We start from the raw sequence: 18,575 nt of genomic DNA, 5'->3' as shown, positions 1-18,575 counted from the left end.
GGAGGGACCAAAACAGTGGAAACCCTCCAAAAGTGACCCCATTTTGGAATCTACACCCCTCAAGGAATTTTTCTAGGGGTATAGTGAGCATTTTGGCCCCTCAGGATCTTTTTTAGAGCTAAGGTGATCAAAAAACAGCGATTTTGGCGCTTTAAATTCTTTATTTATTACAGCGTTCACCGTGCGCAATAAATTACGTTTTAATTTATTCTGCCGGTCGGTACGATTACGCCGATACCATATGTGTATAGTTTTTTTTTAAGTTTTGCAGCGTTTGCACAATAAAATTAAGTTTCTATAAAATAATTTATTTTCTGGGACACGCTATTCTGAGCCGTAACTTTTTTATTTTTTCATCAAAAATGCTGTGGGAGGTCTTGTTTTTTGCGGGACGGGTTGTAGTTTTTATTGGCACCATTTTGGGGTAAATGCGAGTTTTTGATCACTTTTTATTCTATATCTTGGGAGGGGTGGTGACCAAAAAATAGCGATGCTGACAGTTTTCCGTTTATTTTGTTTGCGGCATTCACCGTGCGGAAAAATTAACAATATCGTTTCATAGATTGGGTCGTTACGAACGCGGCAATACCAAATATGTGTACTTTTTTTTAACGTTTTCATTTTTTCCCTATAATAAATGACTTATTATAGGAAAACAAAACCTTTTATTTTTACACTTTTATAAAACATTTTTATTAACTTTTTTTTACTTTTTACACTTTATATTTTTGTTTATTAACTTTTTTTTACTTTTTACACTTTCTTTTTTTGACCTGCAGCTCTGATCGCTGCTAGAATACATTACACTACCTAGGTAGTGTAACGTATTCCAACTGTCAGTGTGACGTCACAGTCACTCTGACAGTTGGTCTACGAGGATCAGCAGAGGCTGATCCTCATAGGCTGACATACATAGCAGACCTGGGTGCCATTGTCTGGCCCCCGGGTGCCATCACAAGCATCAGAAGCCCCCACGATTGCATGGGGGCTGCTGATGCGCTACAAACCCGCTACATGCGGAGATCGCAATCGAGCCCCGCATGTAACGGGTTAATTGCCGAAATCAGCGGCAATGAGCCGCTGATCGGCAACACTGGAGAGTGTCAGCTGTCGGGGACAGCTGATCTCCAAGTTCACGATGCACACTGTCGCCGACAGTGTGCATCGGGAACGACACAGTGACTTCCTGTCACTCTGACAGGAAGCCTATCAGGACCAGCCGAAGGTTGGTCCTGATGGGCTTCCGTCAATGGCAGACCCAGAAGCCATTGTTTGGCTTCCGTTTGCCATACTAACTATCGGCAGACCCCGCGATTTCGGACGGGGGTCTGCCGATATGTTAGAAACCCCTAAAATTCGGCGATTGCACCCGATCGACGAATTTAAGGGGTTAATGCGCCGAAATCAGCGGCAAAGGACCGCTGTCGGCAACAGCTGACCTCCCGGTTCCCGGTGCACACTGTCGCCGACAGTGTGCACCGGGATTAACTCAGTAACTGTACGTCCTCGTGCGGGAAGTAACCTCCCTCGAGGACAGACAGTTACGTCCTGGTGCGAATAGGGGTTAAGGAAACACATTCCTTAAACAAACACCTCGGGCCGAATTAGCTGATAATTTTCCTTTGCTAGCATGACAACTTGCATGACGCATGTAGTGGTCCTGGAAATATTGCTTGCAATGCTTAGCAAACCCAAATCCTACGCTCCTTCATGACACTGCCAGTGTTGTGGTACACAGTAAACAGGGGGAACCATTGTTTTTGGGAATCAGGACAATGTGTCGGTTCCAGTGAGCAGGCCATTTAGGGGCTCACACGAACATGTATGCTCTCTATAATGTCGCAAGTTATCTGGACATCTCCACACACACACACACACCCACATTGAATGTTAGCAAGATGCAGTTCCAACATCGGCATCATTAAGAAACCCTAAAATGACAAGCAACAGTTGTGTTTGGGATGACAAAGTCCACATTGGAAAATGGTCTGGGAGGGATTAACATGACCAAAATGTAAACAAGATATATTCTGTAAACGGATGCCTACAAATGACCAGCATGTGTTGTTTGAGAATTGTCAGCACTTCCGAATAAAATGTACACCAACTTACTGGCGTAGTGCCCTGTTGGGCAGGAGGAACAGCAGCTCCTGATGTAAAGGACACTGCGAATCTTGGGAGGGAGAGGACCCACTCCTCTCAGCCTTACGTATCTCCCTCTGGAAGCGATCCCTCACACTTTTCCAGCGATTCTGCAGATCCTTTTCTGAAAAATAATACCAAAAAAACCAGTCAATTCCGAAACATGATAGTATACCTTTATGGAAGTGGCACTTGATTTGGTTGTCTGTTTAGAAACACAATTGTGCTTGAAACACCACACTGCTAAGATGCGTGTGTATGCAGGAACATTTTGGTTGCTCCTCAGAGGCGTCCGAGACTGTCCTCAGTAAAGCATTGTTCCGGACATACACAGCATTTGTCGTTTAAATGCCACAACCTCATTAAGATCAAAGAACCTATGTGTAGATATTATGAACACTCACCAATAACACCCTGCTCGTTGTTTGATCGAGCCATCCAATCGGGGTACAGCGCTTTACAGATTTCCTCCCACGCATCCTGACGGAGGCCTCAGTTGCTGTATGCCGAATTGCTCTTATCCCATATATTTGGGCGCGCCTGCACCTTTAAGAAAAACGCACAGATAAATTAGCCGAACACTTAGCTTAGCACACAAATTCAGTCTTCACAAACGAGTGTAGACAAAGGCCCAGTTTGCCTCCTCAGGTTTTCTGCAGTGTACTCACAGAAACCTGAAAGACAAACATGCTAAGCTCCTGATTTTAAATCCTTACAACACAAACACTTTAGGAACATGTGGCTACTAAGGTTACTTCGTGGTGTAAAGTGCATAATGGTATCCGCGAGGGTTGGACATGCAAAGAAACACAGGGAATGACCAATTGTGTGGGGTTTACACGATGCTGTGCTCCAAACACAGTACAAACAAATGCACGTCGTCACTTTAAATAATGTCAACCAGCGAGTGGACATTTGTCACACACTTTAGCACACCATGAAGTAGTCCCAAATATGCAGGCAAAAGGTCCACCTACAAGTTACATACACAGTTAACAAAAGCCAAGACAGGTATAGAGTGTTTCAATACATAGAATCACCTCATGAAAACACGCAGTGGCAAGTTCATAACTGCTGCACATCCACCGTGAGGTGTGAGGGTGTAAAATGTCACCTGGACATCTTGCAAACAACATGCATGCTTCCAAAGCGTTGCAAAAATAGGATACAGTGCATAGTGGCAGGTAAACCGCAATAACGTATAGGAATAGATGCAGATGTAAGGAACACATTACCTCACATTAACAAAACTGTCTAGACACATGTTTGCTCTGGCATACTGTCTGCAGCTTTAACCAAAACATTTTAGCACTAAAAACATGGAAACTCCAAAACAGAGATAATTGGTGGTTTAATCTGGTCCTTACCTCACTTATTAGGGCATCCACATCTATTTGCATCCTCTTGTAGGGTTCGGGGTTCCATGATGAACCTCCTGGTAATAGCTTTTTCAAATTCTTTACTTTCCCCCTGAACTGGCCTTTCAAAATGGCCGGTTAGGCAACACCCCTTGGGGGAGTGTTTCCCAGGTTTCAGGCGTAATTCGAGGCGTATTTTGAGGCGTAAACGCCTCAAAATACGCTTCGAAATACGCTCCAAACGCCTGGACACTGTTTTTTGAACATTCCATTGACTTCAATGGAATTACGCTTCGTCAAATACGGCTGAAGAATTGCTCTGCACTTCTTTTTACGAGGCGTAATTTTACGCGTCGTAATTGACGAACGACGCGTAAAATTACGCGTCATGGGAACAGTACAGCGTCATACCCATAGAAAGTCATGGGCAGATGTTTGCCGACGTATTTGAGCCGTATTTTCAGGCGTAAATCGAGGCATAATACGCCTCGTTTACGCCTGAAAATAGGTCGTGTGAACCCAGCCTCACGGAGCTTGAGAGGATCTGCAGAGGAGAATGGCAAAATTTCCCCAAATCCAGAAGACTGGGGGCTGTTTTCGCTGCCAAAGGTGCTTCAACTAAGTACTGAGTAAAGGGTATGAAGACTTATGCCAATGCAAGATTTTAGTTTAGAGTGCAGAATCATGAGGAAAACTTTAATTTTTTTTATTATTTTAGCACAAGGCCTCAACATAATTAAAATGTGAAAAAATGTAAAGGGTCTGAAGACTTTCCGAATGCATTATACATTTATTACCTATCCTGTGTATATAGTGTAAAAAACAACCTCTAATGTTTAATTCCCCCACAAAAAATCCCATTTACCAATCTAATAAAAGCCCTTCTTTATGCACATTACCACCTATTTTTTACCTATCTGCATTTAATCCCATTGTTTATGCATGTGTCCCTTTTAGCTTAACCCAAGACTGGGAACCATCTTCCATATATTGTCTGTGACCACGACATTTAAGTTTGTTTGTGTCGTCTCGAGGCCATGTGTGTTGCCATGGTAGCCTGCTTTTGACATGAGTAAGGCCCCATGCACACAACCGTGCCCAGAATTCACGATTTGTGATTACAGGCACAGCCGGCCGTGGACAGTTATCCGCATTTGCGGACCGGACTCTCTTTATACAGTATGGGAGCATGGTCCATAAATTAAAAAAATAGGACATGTCCTATTTTTTACGGAGGGTTTCTATGGCATGGACACCTTCCCATAAATATACGGGAAGGTTTCTGTTGGCCGTAGAAATGAATGAGTCCGTAATTATGGACAAAATATACGGTCATGTGCATGGGTCCTAAGGGCTAGGCCCAAGTAGAAGGCATGCCCAACAAAGAGAGAGACTGAGAGACTTTTAGAAACGATTGCAGGTGTGGGCTGTGGATGCACCAGCCCTGTATTAGAGAATCCAGTGGTTAGTGAGAGACCGTCGGCCCTGAGGCCTACTGAAAGACCTATTCACCCAAGTCAAGCAGAGTAAGTGAACTGGGTGTGTTAAGAGGGATAGAAGATACATTATTAAGTGTGTATTTGGTGAAATAAATTCAAGCATAGCGAACCCCCTCCTGCATAACAGTGTGAAATAATAGAAATATATGTATACTCCTGGGTCTCCAAGCTTGCTTGCTTACTCGGAGTAGATACAACAGGTGGAATAGACAGTGGGTGTGAACAACCTTCGCAAGGTGTGCTGAGGCCTGTGGTTCTTACTCCAACCACAATCAGCAGTTAGGATAAGATTCACCTGTTCTAGGCCAAATAAAGTTCGATAGTATAGCATTGCCACACACTTGTAAGAAACAAAATAGATTTATTATACTCACAACTGATATGATAAAAACATTTGTATCAGTAAAATTTCGGGCAAAGCACGCCAAAGTAACAGCCCGACCCTGGGTTTTGCCCAATTCCAGCTTCTACCGGGGCAAAATATGTTTTTGTTCACCAAATATCTGTTTGATACTAAGTGAACTAGAGACCTGTTCATATATGATAGTGGAAAAAGAATGTCAGGGGCCCCCAAGGCTATTGCCTGGGGGACACATGGTCGCACGGCCCCCATAAGTTGTTAATAAAATGTGTTTTTTGCTTGGTATGTTTTTTCTTTCCCCCCTTTCCCCCTTTCCCTCTTTTCTCCATTTGTTATTTTATATTAGAATGGTACTTACCATCCTGGTGTCCCCCGGGTAAGCTGTGCTGGTGGCACGAGCCGGTTTCCAGATGTTTCTGTCTCTGGGCAGTTTTGAGTTGGTCCCAGCTGATTGGACCTAGGTCAGCTGTGCAATTGCATGAGCAGGTTCTGGCAGATTCTATCTCCAGGCAGATTTGTTGAAGGCCAGCTGATTGGTCATTGATAAAATCCTAAAGGCGGGAAAATTGGACATAAAAGGAGCAGTTCATCGCGGTCAAGCAGCCAGTTTTGAAGATTGGACCGTCGCCCGCCCTCCCTCCCTATTGTTTTTTAATTCCTTCACGTCACGTTGTTTGTTAGAGGGGTTTGTCACCCAGCTAATGCTGGGCGGACTTGGTTTTTATTGGTCAAAATATTTATATTTTATTATTTATTCGATTATTTATGGTTATTCTCTTCTAATTATTTTATCTTAGGTTACCCTTAATAAACACCGTGGCCATTTTTATCCAAAGAAACTGTTGTCATGTTTTATTTCAGTTTGATTGAGTATTGTGGGGTTTGTGCTACCATGTAATGTAACATCAACCAATGAGCCTTTTTATTTAAAATACATTTTAGCAAATTGAATGAATGTCTGTTGTGATGGGCAATTCCAGGTTTTTCAAAGGAAAGATTCAGTAAAGAACAAATTTTGTGTTATTGCCTAGAAAGAAATGCTATACTCAGAAGCACTGGTAGTGTGTACTGATGATACGCCATTAGTACTTCCATCACCAGAAACATAACTTCTCTTGGGAAGATGACCGACAATTCTTTACTGAAATCAGAAATTAAAGGTGTTTTCCAGATTTTAAATTAATTGAATATGCATTAAAATATCCCTACTATGTTCACACTCCATCAATGACTTGTTTGCTTTTAGAATGTGACCACGGCGACCAATCAGTGGCCACATCAGTGACATGTCAACTGCACTGACGTCATCACTGCAGCCAGTGTTTGGCTGCTGCGTTCACATGTTAAAACTACACATACTACATAGTTACATACTGACATATGGTAGTTGATAAGATTAAAAAAATACACAGGTCCATCAGGTCCAACCTATAATCCTACAGTGTTGATCCAGAAAAAGGTACAAAACTCTATGAAGCAGTTACCAGTTGAGTCATTTTAGGAGGAAAATTTTCATCCCAACTACCTGGAACAATGACCCATTTCCAGAAATCTAGTACTTAGATCTTGTGATATTATATCTGTCAAGAAAGTCATCCAAGCCATCTTAAATTTGTTCAACAAATCAACCATCACAACATCCTGTGGCAAAGAGTTCCAAGGTCTAACTGCTCTTACAGTAAAGAATCCCCGTCTGTGCAAACAAGCCCTGCTTATCATCTATCATCGCTCCAGTGGCTTGAACAAAGACTAACAGAAGACCAGGCACATGTTGGCGTGGAAATGATGGGGAATTTGATAGTAAGGTTTAGTTATTTTAACCCATATTCTGTTGAAGACCAAAGGTAAATATGCATTAGATATATTATTTCTGTTGTTTGGTACATGGTTTTCTGGTACATCTGGTTTTATTGTGAAGGTAGCGGAAATTAGCAGGATAACTTTTATTTTCCAATATATGGAAAACCATAAGCATAATTTTTTTAAATTTAAACTTGGTAAATACCCAGAACAAGGAAATATTCATCCTCAGATTACACTTTAAATAAAAGAGGAAAACAATACCAATACATTTGTGTACAGAGTTCACATCAGTTAAAATCCTACTTTCTGTTATTATTATTATTATTTAACTTCATGATTCTTGCACAGGAAAGGTATTAAAAGCTGCCAGTAAGCTCCCAAAATAGAATAGCCCTTTAAACATTAAAGCTTATTACAAAGGATTATACATTTATTACTTTGCTGGCATAAATGAAGAATTCACATGCAGCTGAAGATTTCAGCACCATGGACAGTGCACCATTACAATCAAAGACAGAAAATATGTTCATGGCTGTAAGGGTATGTTCACACACACTAATTACGGACGTAATTCGGGCGTTTTGCCCCGAATTACGTCTGAAAAATGCGGCTTGAAAGCGTTGACAAACATCTACCCATTGAAAGCAATGGGCTGACGTTTGTCTGTTCACACGAGGCGTATATTTACGCGCCGCTGTCAAATGACGGCGCGTAAATAGACGCCCGCGTCAAAGAAGTGACCTGTCACTTCTTGGGGCGTAATTGGAGCCGTTATTCATTGACTCCAATGAAAAGCAGCGCCAATTACGTCCATAATGGACGCGGCGTTCAAGCGCCTGCACATGCCGTTACGGCTGAAATTACGGGGATGTTTTCTCCTGGAAACATCCCCGTAATTTCAGCCGTTACGGACGCTGCCGTGTGAACATACCCTAAGCATTATACAACTTATTGTTATATTTATATGTAAACACATATTTCCTTTTTGGATTTTAATTACAAATTTGTGTAATACAAAAAAATCAATGGTTGAATAAACATATGCACTTAGTAAATAGTATATTATGAGCAGCTACCTAATACTGTGTTGGGCAACTTTTTGCCCATGCCCTTGTGTTGTAATTTTTGTCATTGAACTATTCATTGAATTCTGGCCTTAGTCGCTCCCATTTTTTGGGGAAATTTAATTTAGACAAATGTATTATTGATTTGCACCCAAAAAATAAATTAAAAAAAGAGGTGTTTGTGCCTCGCTAGACACCTTCAAATGTGTCTACAAAAGGAGGTGTGGCTTAGCAGAAGGGAGCTTGCTTATATGAACCAACTTGTGCCAAAAGTGTGGTGCATATAAATGTGTCTAGGTTTATGCTATCTAAATGTTAGGCAGCGTTAGTAAATCTACTCTATTGTGTTCAGTCCCTGTTCTTTGTCTTATGCCTCACTCTCTGAAAACGTTAACATTTGCTGCTATAGAACAATTCACAAGTCCAGCTTTTTTGCTTTTTCTCCCATGAGAGCTTTACCCACAATCAGCACACATTAAGTTTGCAAGATCATGTTGTTCACCTATTATGTCTTGCACTAAACACTCTGGTAGTTGCTGAATGCTTTCACGTCCACCATCTAATACCTCTTTTACAGGAGTGTAACGATTGCAGTCGCATGGGTTGCCACTGTGACCGAGCCCAGTGGGGAAGGGGCTGACAAGTTCCCCCGAATCCCCAAGCAAACACCACTGACTGTAGTGGAGCAGAGAGCAATTGGCTCCCAGCCCCTCCACTTATTCTTGTAAGCTATAGGCTGTTTAAGGTCTGTGGCTTATTAGAGGTTGGGGGACTCTGAGGATATCAGTGTCAAGACACAAGAGGCACAATGACATCACTGCATCACATCGCCTGTGCTGGGCTATGGGCAGCAGGCTGCAGGAAGCAGGAAATGGACACAGTTGCTCGTTGTGGGATCGGAGTTAATTGAGCTTTTTTTTTATTAGCGCAAAGGGAATTTTTTAATGGAGAGGAACTGACTACTTTGGGGTCACAAAAGGGACCTGACTACTATATTAGGCACAAATTGGGTCCTTACTAATATATGGGTGAACAAAGGAGACCTAACTACTATGGTGGCAAAAATTGGATCTAACTACTATTTGGGCATAAAGGAGACCATAAAGGGGTACAAAGGGGGACCTAACTACTAATAGGACTAGAAGAGACCTAACTATTATATGAGTATGAGGGCACACAGGGGACCTAACTACTATGGAGGTCCTAAATAGTACTGGGGATATAATTACTAGGGACCTAACTACTGTATGGAGACTCAAAGGGGTACCTAACTATTATATGGAGGGGCACAAAAGAGGACTACTACTATATGAGTGCACAAAAGAGGACTGCTAGTGTGTGGAGGCACAAAGGGTGACATTACTACTGTTTTGAGGCAAAAAGAGGACCTAACTACTCTATAGGGGTACAAAGGGGGACCTAACTATCATATGGGGACAAAAGGGGGACCTAACTACTATATGGGAGCACAAAAGAGGATTACTACTATATGGGGGCACAAAAGAGGACTGATAGTGTGTGGAGGCACAAAGGGTGACATTACTACTGTTTTGAGGCAAAAAGAGGACCTAACTACTCTATAGGGGTACAAAGGGGGACCTAACTATCATATGGGGACAAAAGGGGGACCTAACTACTATATGGGAGCACAAAAGAGGATTACTACTATATGGGGGCACAAAAGAGGACTGATAGTGTGTAGGGGTACAAAGGGGGAAGATCACTACCATGTGGTGGTGCCAGATAAGGAGGCATAACAAAGTATAACAAAGTAAAGAGCACAAAAGGGGAATACTGTGTGAGGACACTATACAGTAACTGTGTGTGGCACTATGAGGGGCACTGTTACTGTGCAGAGCCTAAATGGGGCACTATTACAATTTGAGGAGCCACTAATACTGTGTGGAGCATCAATAAGAGGTACTATTACTGTTTAGAGCACCCAGAGGGGGCATTATTACCGTCTGAGACACTATGAATGGTTAGTTTTGGTAGAGGATGGTGAAAAGGTGTGGAGGGCAATCAAAGCTCTATACTCTAAGACTGTTGCAAAGATCTATGATAATGGGACACTTTCAGATGAGTTTACCCTCATAAACGGAACAAGTAAGTGCTGCCCCCTCTCCCCTCTATTCTTTGTACTCTCTCTATTGGAGGCTATGGGGATAAACTCTCATATTCAGACAATTAAAGAGGACCTGTCACCAAGTTGTATAAGTTGAACTGGTTGACTGACCTGAATAGCGCTGTCTCCCTGATTCTAGCACTTTTTTTTTTCCTGGACCCCCCCCCTCCTTTTGCAGAGGTATGACCCACTGTTGTGTTGGATCCCTATAGGATAATCTGCTGTAATTAACCAATGGGGTGGAACAAGTTTCCCTGCCTCTGATGTTGATCAATCAGTGCGATGCAGCTTGAGGGCAGTTCACATTAGCTAACTACAGCAAATAGGGAGCCAACACAACAATGGTCCATATCTATGGACCGGGGGGTCCAGGAAAATAATATAGCCCTTCAGTACTTAAATAACCGATCTCCGAAGATTGGAGGTATGTCGTTTTTCTATGACACTCTTTGTTCTAAATCAACTTTTGTTAAAACGGACCCTTTGCTGAGATGTGAAACAGATTTGAATGTCACCTTTACAGATGCTCAAACAATGGGGAATCTGGACACAAAGCCCCTACTAAGCCCTTTGACCCCTTGAGTCCACTTGTACTGTAGGGATTGCATTTATTGAACTTATTGCTTTTTCTCTTGTTTTTCTCTATACAGTGTATAAATGAAAATAATTGCTGATTTGTCTCCCTGTTGTTAAAACATCTATTGAACTGAATGTACCACATGGATTGTATAGTCATATGTCACGCTATGTACTACCTTGGACATGTATTATACTCCAATGTTTAATCTGCTTATGATGCATCATTGTTATTTGCCATTGTTTGGTTGTCTTTGTTTTGACTTGCCTATTTCAGATTTTTTTTTACTTTCTGTAATTTTAAAAATTAAATCAAAATCAAATCAAAATCAATAAAAAAAATAAGAAGTCATCATGGCGGTCTGAGCCGGATGAAGAAGAAAATGGAAGGTAAATAACTCCAATCAGAGAAGACATCACCTGTGAGTCACTGGATATAACTGTACAGTATTTACTTATATGGTGAGCAGAGTGCATACTGTATGTATACCTGGTATATTTCACTATATTAATATTAGTATAGTGTTTTTTAATCAGTAACAGTATGGTGGTGTTACTCAATCACAATGTGGTCGTAATATATGGTCATAGTGTGGCAATATTTTTTGTCCCTTGTATAGTTGTATCAATTTCTGACTTCAGCAGTCACGTGCCTTTTATGGCAGCACCACCTGACATGATAGTTACCCTCTCAATATCGTAATTAACAATGAATAAAAAATATATTATTGGTGTTGGATAGAAAAAAACAATCCAGTTGTGCCAGACAAGAGTAGACATATTATTGTCCTATATTACATCTTATTCTATCCAGAGCTATATTGGTTCTGTATGTGTTACAGTTAACAAGACCTACCTCAACGTTCAGTCATTTATCTTTTATGTGTCAAAAAAGCAGGTACACCGATTTGCTTCAAATTTGCACTTATGCAATATCTATCCGTCTTCTACCTTAATATGGACATACCTACTAGAGCTTTGTAGTATTGTCCTAACTTGTTTTAAAAGCAGACAAGATGTTCACTGCTCCTGCTAAGGAAAACAAGTCAGAATAAAGAGTAATTGCATACTAGTGTCTGAGTTGTGCCCAAGTTTTGAGAAACTGAACCAAATCAGAAAACAGATAACATTTTGGGATTGGATGGGTAGGTGTTAATATTTCTTAAAAGCTTTTTATCACTGAGGGCACTAGAGCTGAAACAGTCAACAGATGTAAGAGAAGAGACTAGTAAAGCTGACAATGTCTATACCATTCATTGACATCTGTGTAGATGTTAGAAAATGAATCAGTGACTGAATCCTTATGCTGATATTTTTAAGTCGAAAGTTACAGAAAACAGACAATAACCTTGACCTTTTGTTGAAACAATTTAATGTGTTAAAAAGCTTCAGGCTTTTCCACTTTTTTCTCCACCAAAATATTCTGTTGACCTTTTTAACAGATAGCAGAGAATCCCTGCTGTGCACAATTGGTAAATGTTATATCCAAGCTTTCTTTAATTAAAATATGATAATGTAATGCACTACTACTTATTATCCAGCAATTTTACATCTGAAAAAATGTTTAGCATTAGACATGTTAATACTACCATTATGCGATACATAAAATATGAGCTAAAAGTATCCTAACAATTGTAAAAAAAAATCCATAAAATGAACATAAGTTTGAGATAGTATTGTGCCCGTGGAAAACATATATTGTTGGTTCCAGATGAGACGGTTCCTATGAACCTACAAGTGCAGCTTGCAGGGATATGCCCCCTTTTTCCCTTTTTTTTTTTTTTTGCCCCAACACCTTTTTCTTACACTGTTTCTTCCTCTTTTTTTTTTTTTTTTTACTTATTCCCCCACCCGTGTAAAGAGGGGCCAAGGTAGTGTATAACCCTGTGCAGGTGTGTTTCAGCAAAGATGATATGGAAATAGTAGATTTTTATGACAACTCAACTTTACTAGGCTGGAAATAGCAGCACACCCGTCCAAAGCAGAAAAAACAACACTAGAATATATGAGGCACAGTACTTAAACACCATTCAGACAAGTGGATGATGGCTGGCTCACACTTCCAAAGGAACTCCTCCTTGATGCAGGAGTTGGTTCAGCAATTTCAAGCCTACCAAGCCGCAACTGGCTGCACAATACTAAGGCCCCATGAACACGACCGTAAAAATCGTCCGTAATTGCGAACCGCAATTATGGTCCGCAATTACGGACTTATTCACTGCTGTTGTCCACGGACACCTTCCCATATATTATGGGAAGGTGTCCGAGCCGTAGAAGTTTACCGCAAAAGATCACGACTGTATGCATGAGGCCTAACTTTACTGGCTTCCAACCGATTCAAATGAAAAACTCCTGACTGCAACGCACCACTGCTCACACAACCCTGCACATACGATGAGGCTCCTGCTCAACACCCACAACACGCTCCAGGACCCACAGACTCAGGCCCAATGTAATTGCCATCGCTTTCACAACAGCTTCTCAACAGCTCTACATAAAATAGAACAAACAGCACACCCTGAAGACACAGTGCATAAATAAATTAACCATATACTAGAGTATGTTCAAAATATACAAATTATAGATTAAGGAAATGCAAAGTACCGTGTAAGAGTTGGAAATCCTTTGCACTCCAAAGATTTTCTTTTCTTACACTAATTCTTCCTCTTTCCTTTTTACTTTTTAGACTTCCATTACAAATGTGATTTTGTTAGAAGAGGTTTTATATTTATATTCTTCCAGAATGATGAACGATACTTTGCCTGTATCATGCTTCAATGTCTATTAGTAATTTTGTTATGGTATCTTACTGCCATTGTCCACACATACTTGCCTGTTGTACCATATACCTTCCAATAAACAGACCATAAAACAAAATGTAACACATTTATATGGGCCCACCATGGGCGCTGCTATGTTGCTCTATCTATCAGAAAACACTTTCCTTAGTCTAAATAGCAATTTGATATCCATATAGATGTTATGGAATCACTGGTTACGCAATTCCCAAAAGGCTGCTGGAGAATGTCGGGAGTAAGCATGCAAATAAAACCGCAACCCCAAATCCGTCACGACTGTGATCAACAGAATCTAAGACTACTCTGAGGTATTTGCCAGAGCCCACCGTTTGCTGCACAGAAACCAGGTTGTTATAACAGAGTTCAGTGTTGGATAAGGGGTGCGCTGTGGGCTATAACTGAGCAGGTAACCAGACAGCCATAGGGTAAACAGAAAGTCCAAAACAGCAAGCAAGTGGATAACAGGTATAGCAGAGGTCAGAACCAGCCAGGAGCAGAAAGACCAAAATAAGAGAGCAAGGGGATAATCCAGAGGTAACGCGAGGTCAGTTTCAAGAAGTCTAGAAGTCTACGGCACAGGGTAAATGAGAATTTGATCACAACACCTAAGTAAGGAGAAAATTCACAAGCAAAGAAAGAGGGAGAAGGCGAGGTATAAATACTACACCCAGTGCCGCACCTGCCATGAGGCGAGGGGACCCGACAGCCTCAGGTGGCGCCACCTAGCCGAAAATGGGGGCGGCAATTCAGTGGCGTAACTACCGCAGTAGCAGCCATAGCGGCTGCTAAGGGGCCCTTGGCTTGAGGGGGCCCGTGCCACTAGCCGACACGCCCCCCATATGCCCGGTGGCGCCGCTAGCAGCCGTTATGGCTGCTACTGCTGTAGCGACTCTACTACGGGGCCCACACCACCGAGCCTCTAACATTTATGGGCCAGTCGACATGGGCCCCCTCATGCCCGGGGGGCGTCGCTAGCACCGGAGGGGGCCTCGGTGCTAGCGATAGCCACCCCGTCTTGAAGTAATTATACTTGCGTCTATAGCACGCAGGTACAAATACATGCATTAGTGCTTAATGCCCAACCATTCAACGCCTCACAATGACGCTGATTGGCGGGGCAAAATGACTTGCCCCGCCAATCAGCGCCTTTTAACAATGCTAGTGTCGCGATGACATCATCGCGCCGCTTCTGTCCTTGAAAGGCTCTGATTGACAGGGCAAGTCATTCTGCGCCGCCAATCAGCGCTTTTAAACGACGCGTCGTTCAGCTCCAGCAGACCTGCTCAGAAGAGAGCAGATCTGCATCGCCACCGGACGGGATCATGTGAGTATGTAATGTTTTATTTTTTTCTCTACTAAAATTGTGAGTGACATTATGTACAGTGGGGGCTCTATCTACAGGGGGGTCATCTATATGTGGGGATGTGGGCCACTGTATACAGGGGGGGATCGGGTCTATATGTGGGCCACTATATACAGGGGGGTCAATATGGGGATGTGGTGCACTATGCATCGGGGGGTATATATTTGTGCATGTGTGCCACTATATACAGGGGGGTCTATATGTGGGGATGTGGGGCACTATCTACAGAGGGGTCTATATGTGTGGATGTGGGGCACTATATACAGGGGGTCTATATGTGGGGATGTGGGGCATTATATACAGGGGGAGCTATATGTGGGGATGTGGGGCACTATATACAGGGGGAGCTATATGTTGGGCACTATCTACAGGGGGAGCTATATGTGAGGTACTATCTACAGACACAGTGTATGGTACTATTATAATCAGGGACACAGTATATGGAGCTATTATATTTAGAGGTTTTGAGAATTTTAACTTCGTTTATAGGTGCAGAAATGTTTTAAAAGTGAGAAGCTGAAGACATCTGAGCAGAAAACTGCAGAAATGGATCGTGGCCGGGAGAAGTCATCATAGAGGTCTGGACCGGAGGGAGAAGAAAAGAACTAGAATCTGAGACGTCACCGGTGAGTCACTTAATTTAAATGTTTATTCTGCCTCTAATCAGCACTGTAGTCACTGTATGATCTGCAGCGAGATGTTGGGTGGTATGATGTTTTTTGTGTGAAATAGCATCTCCCAGCATATCTTTATCATTGTTCGGTCCATGCTGGGAGCTGTAGTTTTACGCCGTACAAACCTATACGGCAGGGGTTGCACTAAATAGAGCTGTATTTGTTCTGGTGCTGCATATATGTACTGAGCTTTGTTCTGGTGCTGTATATATGTATGAGCTTGGTTCTAATGCTGCATTTATGTACTGAGCTTTGTTCTGGGGCTGAATTTATGTACTGAGCTTGGTTCTAGTGCTGCATTTATGTACTGAGCTTGGTTCTGGTGTTTTATATATGTACTGAGGTTTGTTCTGGGGTTTTATATATGTACTGAGGTTTGTTCTAGTGCTGTATATAAATATGTACTGAGCTTGATTCTGCTGTGAGATTTATGTATGATCTAGTGCTGTATATACAGGGTGGGCCATTTATATGGATACACCTAAATAAAATTGGAATGGTTGGTGATATTAACTTCCTGTTTGTGGCACATTAGTATATGGGAGGGGGGAAACTTTTCAAGCTGGGTGTTGACCATGGCGGCCATTTTGAAGTCGGTCATTTTGTATCCAACTTTAGTTTTTTCAATGGGAAGAGGGTCATGTGACACATCAAACTTATCGAGAATTTCATAAGAAAAACAATGGTGTGCTTGGTTTTAACGTTACTTTATTCTTTCATGAGTTATTTACAAGTTTCTGACCACTTATAAAATGTGTTCAAAGTGCTGCCCATTGTGTTGGATTGTCAATGCAACCCTCTTCTCCCACTCTTCACACACTGATAGCAACACCACATAAGAAATGCTAGCACAGGCTTCCAGTATCCGTAGTTTCAGTTGCTGCACATCTCGTATCTTCACAGCATAGACAATTGCCTTCAGATGACCCCAAAGATAAAAGTCTAAGGGGGTCAGATCGGGAGGCATTTCTTCTGCGGTGTTGCTATTAGTGTGTGAAGAGTGGGAGAAGAGGGTTGCATTGACAATCCAACACAATGGGCAGCACTTTGAACACATTTTATAAGTGGTCAGAAACTTGTAAATAACTCATGAAAGAATAAAGTAACGTTAAAACCAAGCACACCATTGTTTTTCTTGTGAAATTCTCGATAAGTTTGATGTGTCACATGACCCTCTTCCCATTGAAAAAACTAAAGTTGGATACAAAATGGCCAACTTCAAAATGGCCGCCATGGTCAACACCCAGCTTGAAAAGTTTCACCCCTCCCATATACTAATGTGCCACAAACAGGAAGTTAATATCACCAACCATTCCCATTTTATTTAGGTGTATCCATATAAATGGCCCACCCTGTATATGTACGAACTTGGTTCTGGTGCTGTATATATGTCAGAGCTCGGTTCTAGTACTGTATTTATGTACTGAGCTTGGTTGTGGTGCTGTATATATATATATATATATATATATATATATATATATATATATATATTGTGAGCTGGCGTCGCCCTTGGGTTGCTGTATTGGGCAGTCACATGGAAACAGGGTAAACAGAAACAGCGGGTACTTTTTATTTGCACCAAACAAACAGATCCTTTTTGTACAGAGCTTGCGTCCACTGGGTAAAGCAACAAAAAAAAACAATATAACTGTTGGAAAAACAATCTTTAAAGTTCTCACCCTGTAGCAGCCACCACCTGAGTGTGCAAGTCCCCTTTAATAGGTGTTTCGGTCATAGCAGTCTCCCTGGAATAACAACCTCCTTCCTCCTCACTCTCCCTCTTCACACTGTCAGCTTCCCTTTTAATCAGGGCCAGCTGAGACTCAGAACCTCTAGAAACCAAAACCTGGAGTGGAGGTATGGGAATGGCCATCCCACGCAGAATCTCTGCAGCCATTCCTAAATCCCGGACCCTGAAATCCAGCCTAAAAAAACTCCTGCTCACCAACTAACCTTGCTGAGCAACGAACTTCCCAGAGATTTACACCACTGAGATAAGAAATCTCAGTGGCACATACCTACCCTCTACCAGTCTTCCTACTGACTGTTTACAATATATATTATATATATATATATATATATATATATATATATATATATATGAGCTTGGTTGTGGTACTGTATATATGTCAGAGCTTGGTTCTAGTGCTGTATATATGTCAGAGCTTGGTTCTAGTGCTGTATTTATGTACTGAGCTTGGTTGTAGTACTGTATATATTTACTGAGCTTGGTTCTGGAGCTGTAATTATATAGGATATATCTATAATAACAAAATTGCATGGCAGATGGAATTGTTCTCAATTCATTGTATATTTCATGGGAACCTGTCTGGTAGTTTTAACCCCTTGAACCGCCACCATGTGGTAATACATGAACTGAAAATATTTCCCCTGTATGTTTTTTCGCAGATGCAGTAAAATCTTTAAAACACACTTTTAAAACGGCGCACACTATATTCTATTTAATCATTAAAGGGCTATGGGACAGTACCGTATCCTGACGAGTCACATAGTCCTGCCTCCAAACCAAACTTTCCATGTTTGATTGACATCCCCTGGCTGATACAACTTTCTCGGATGCGCCATTGCCTTGTGGCACTATATACAAAGGGGGGCTGCGTGGCACTATAAAAAAGGGGAGCTGTGTGGCACTGTACACATGGGGGAGCTGTTTGGCACTATATACAAGGGGCCGTGTGGCACTACTAAGGGGGGCTGTGTGGCACTATTTACAAGATGGAGGGCTGTGGCTCTAGATACAGGGGGCTGTGTGTGGCGCAAACTACAGGGGTCTGTGTGTGGCACTATCTAC

Source organism: Rhinoderma darwinii, chromosome 1 (genome assembly GCF_050947455.1).
Source record: "Rhinoderma darwinii isolate aRhiDar2 chromosome 1, aRhiDar2.hap1, whole genome shotgun sequence".
Taxonomy (NCBI): Eukaryota; Metazoa; Chordata; class Amphibia; order Anura; family Rhinodermatidae; genus Rhinoderma; species Rhinoderma darwinii.
This window is presented reverse-complemented; position numbering follows the sequence as displayed.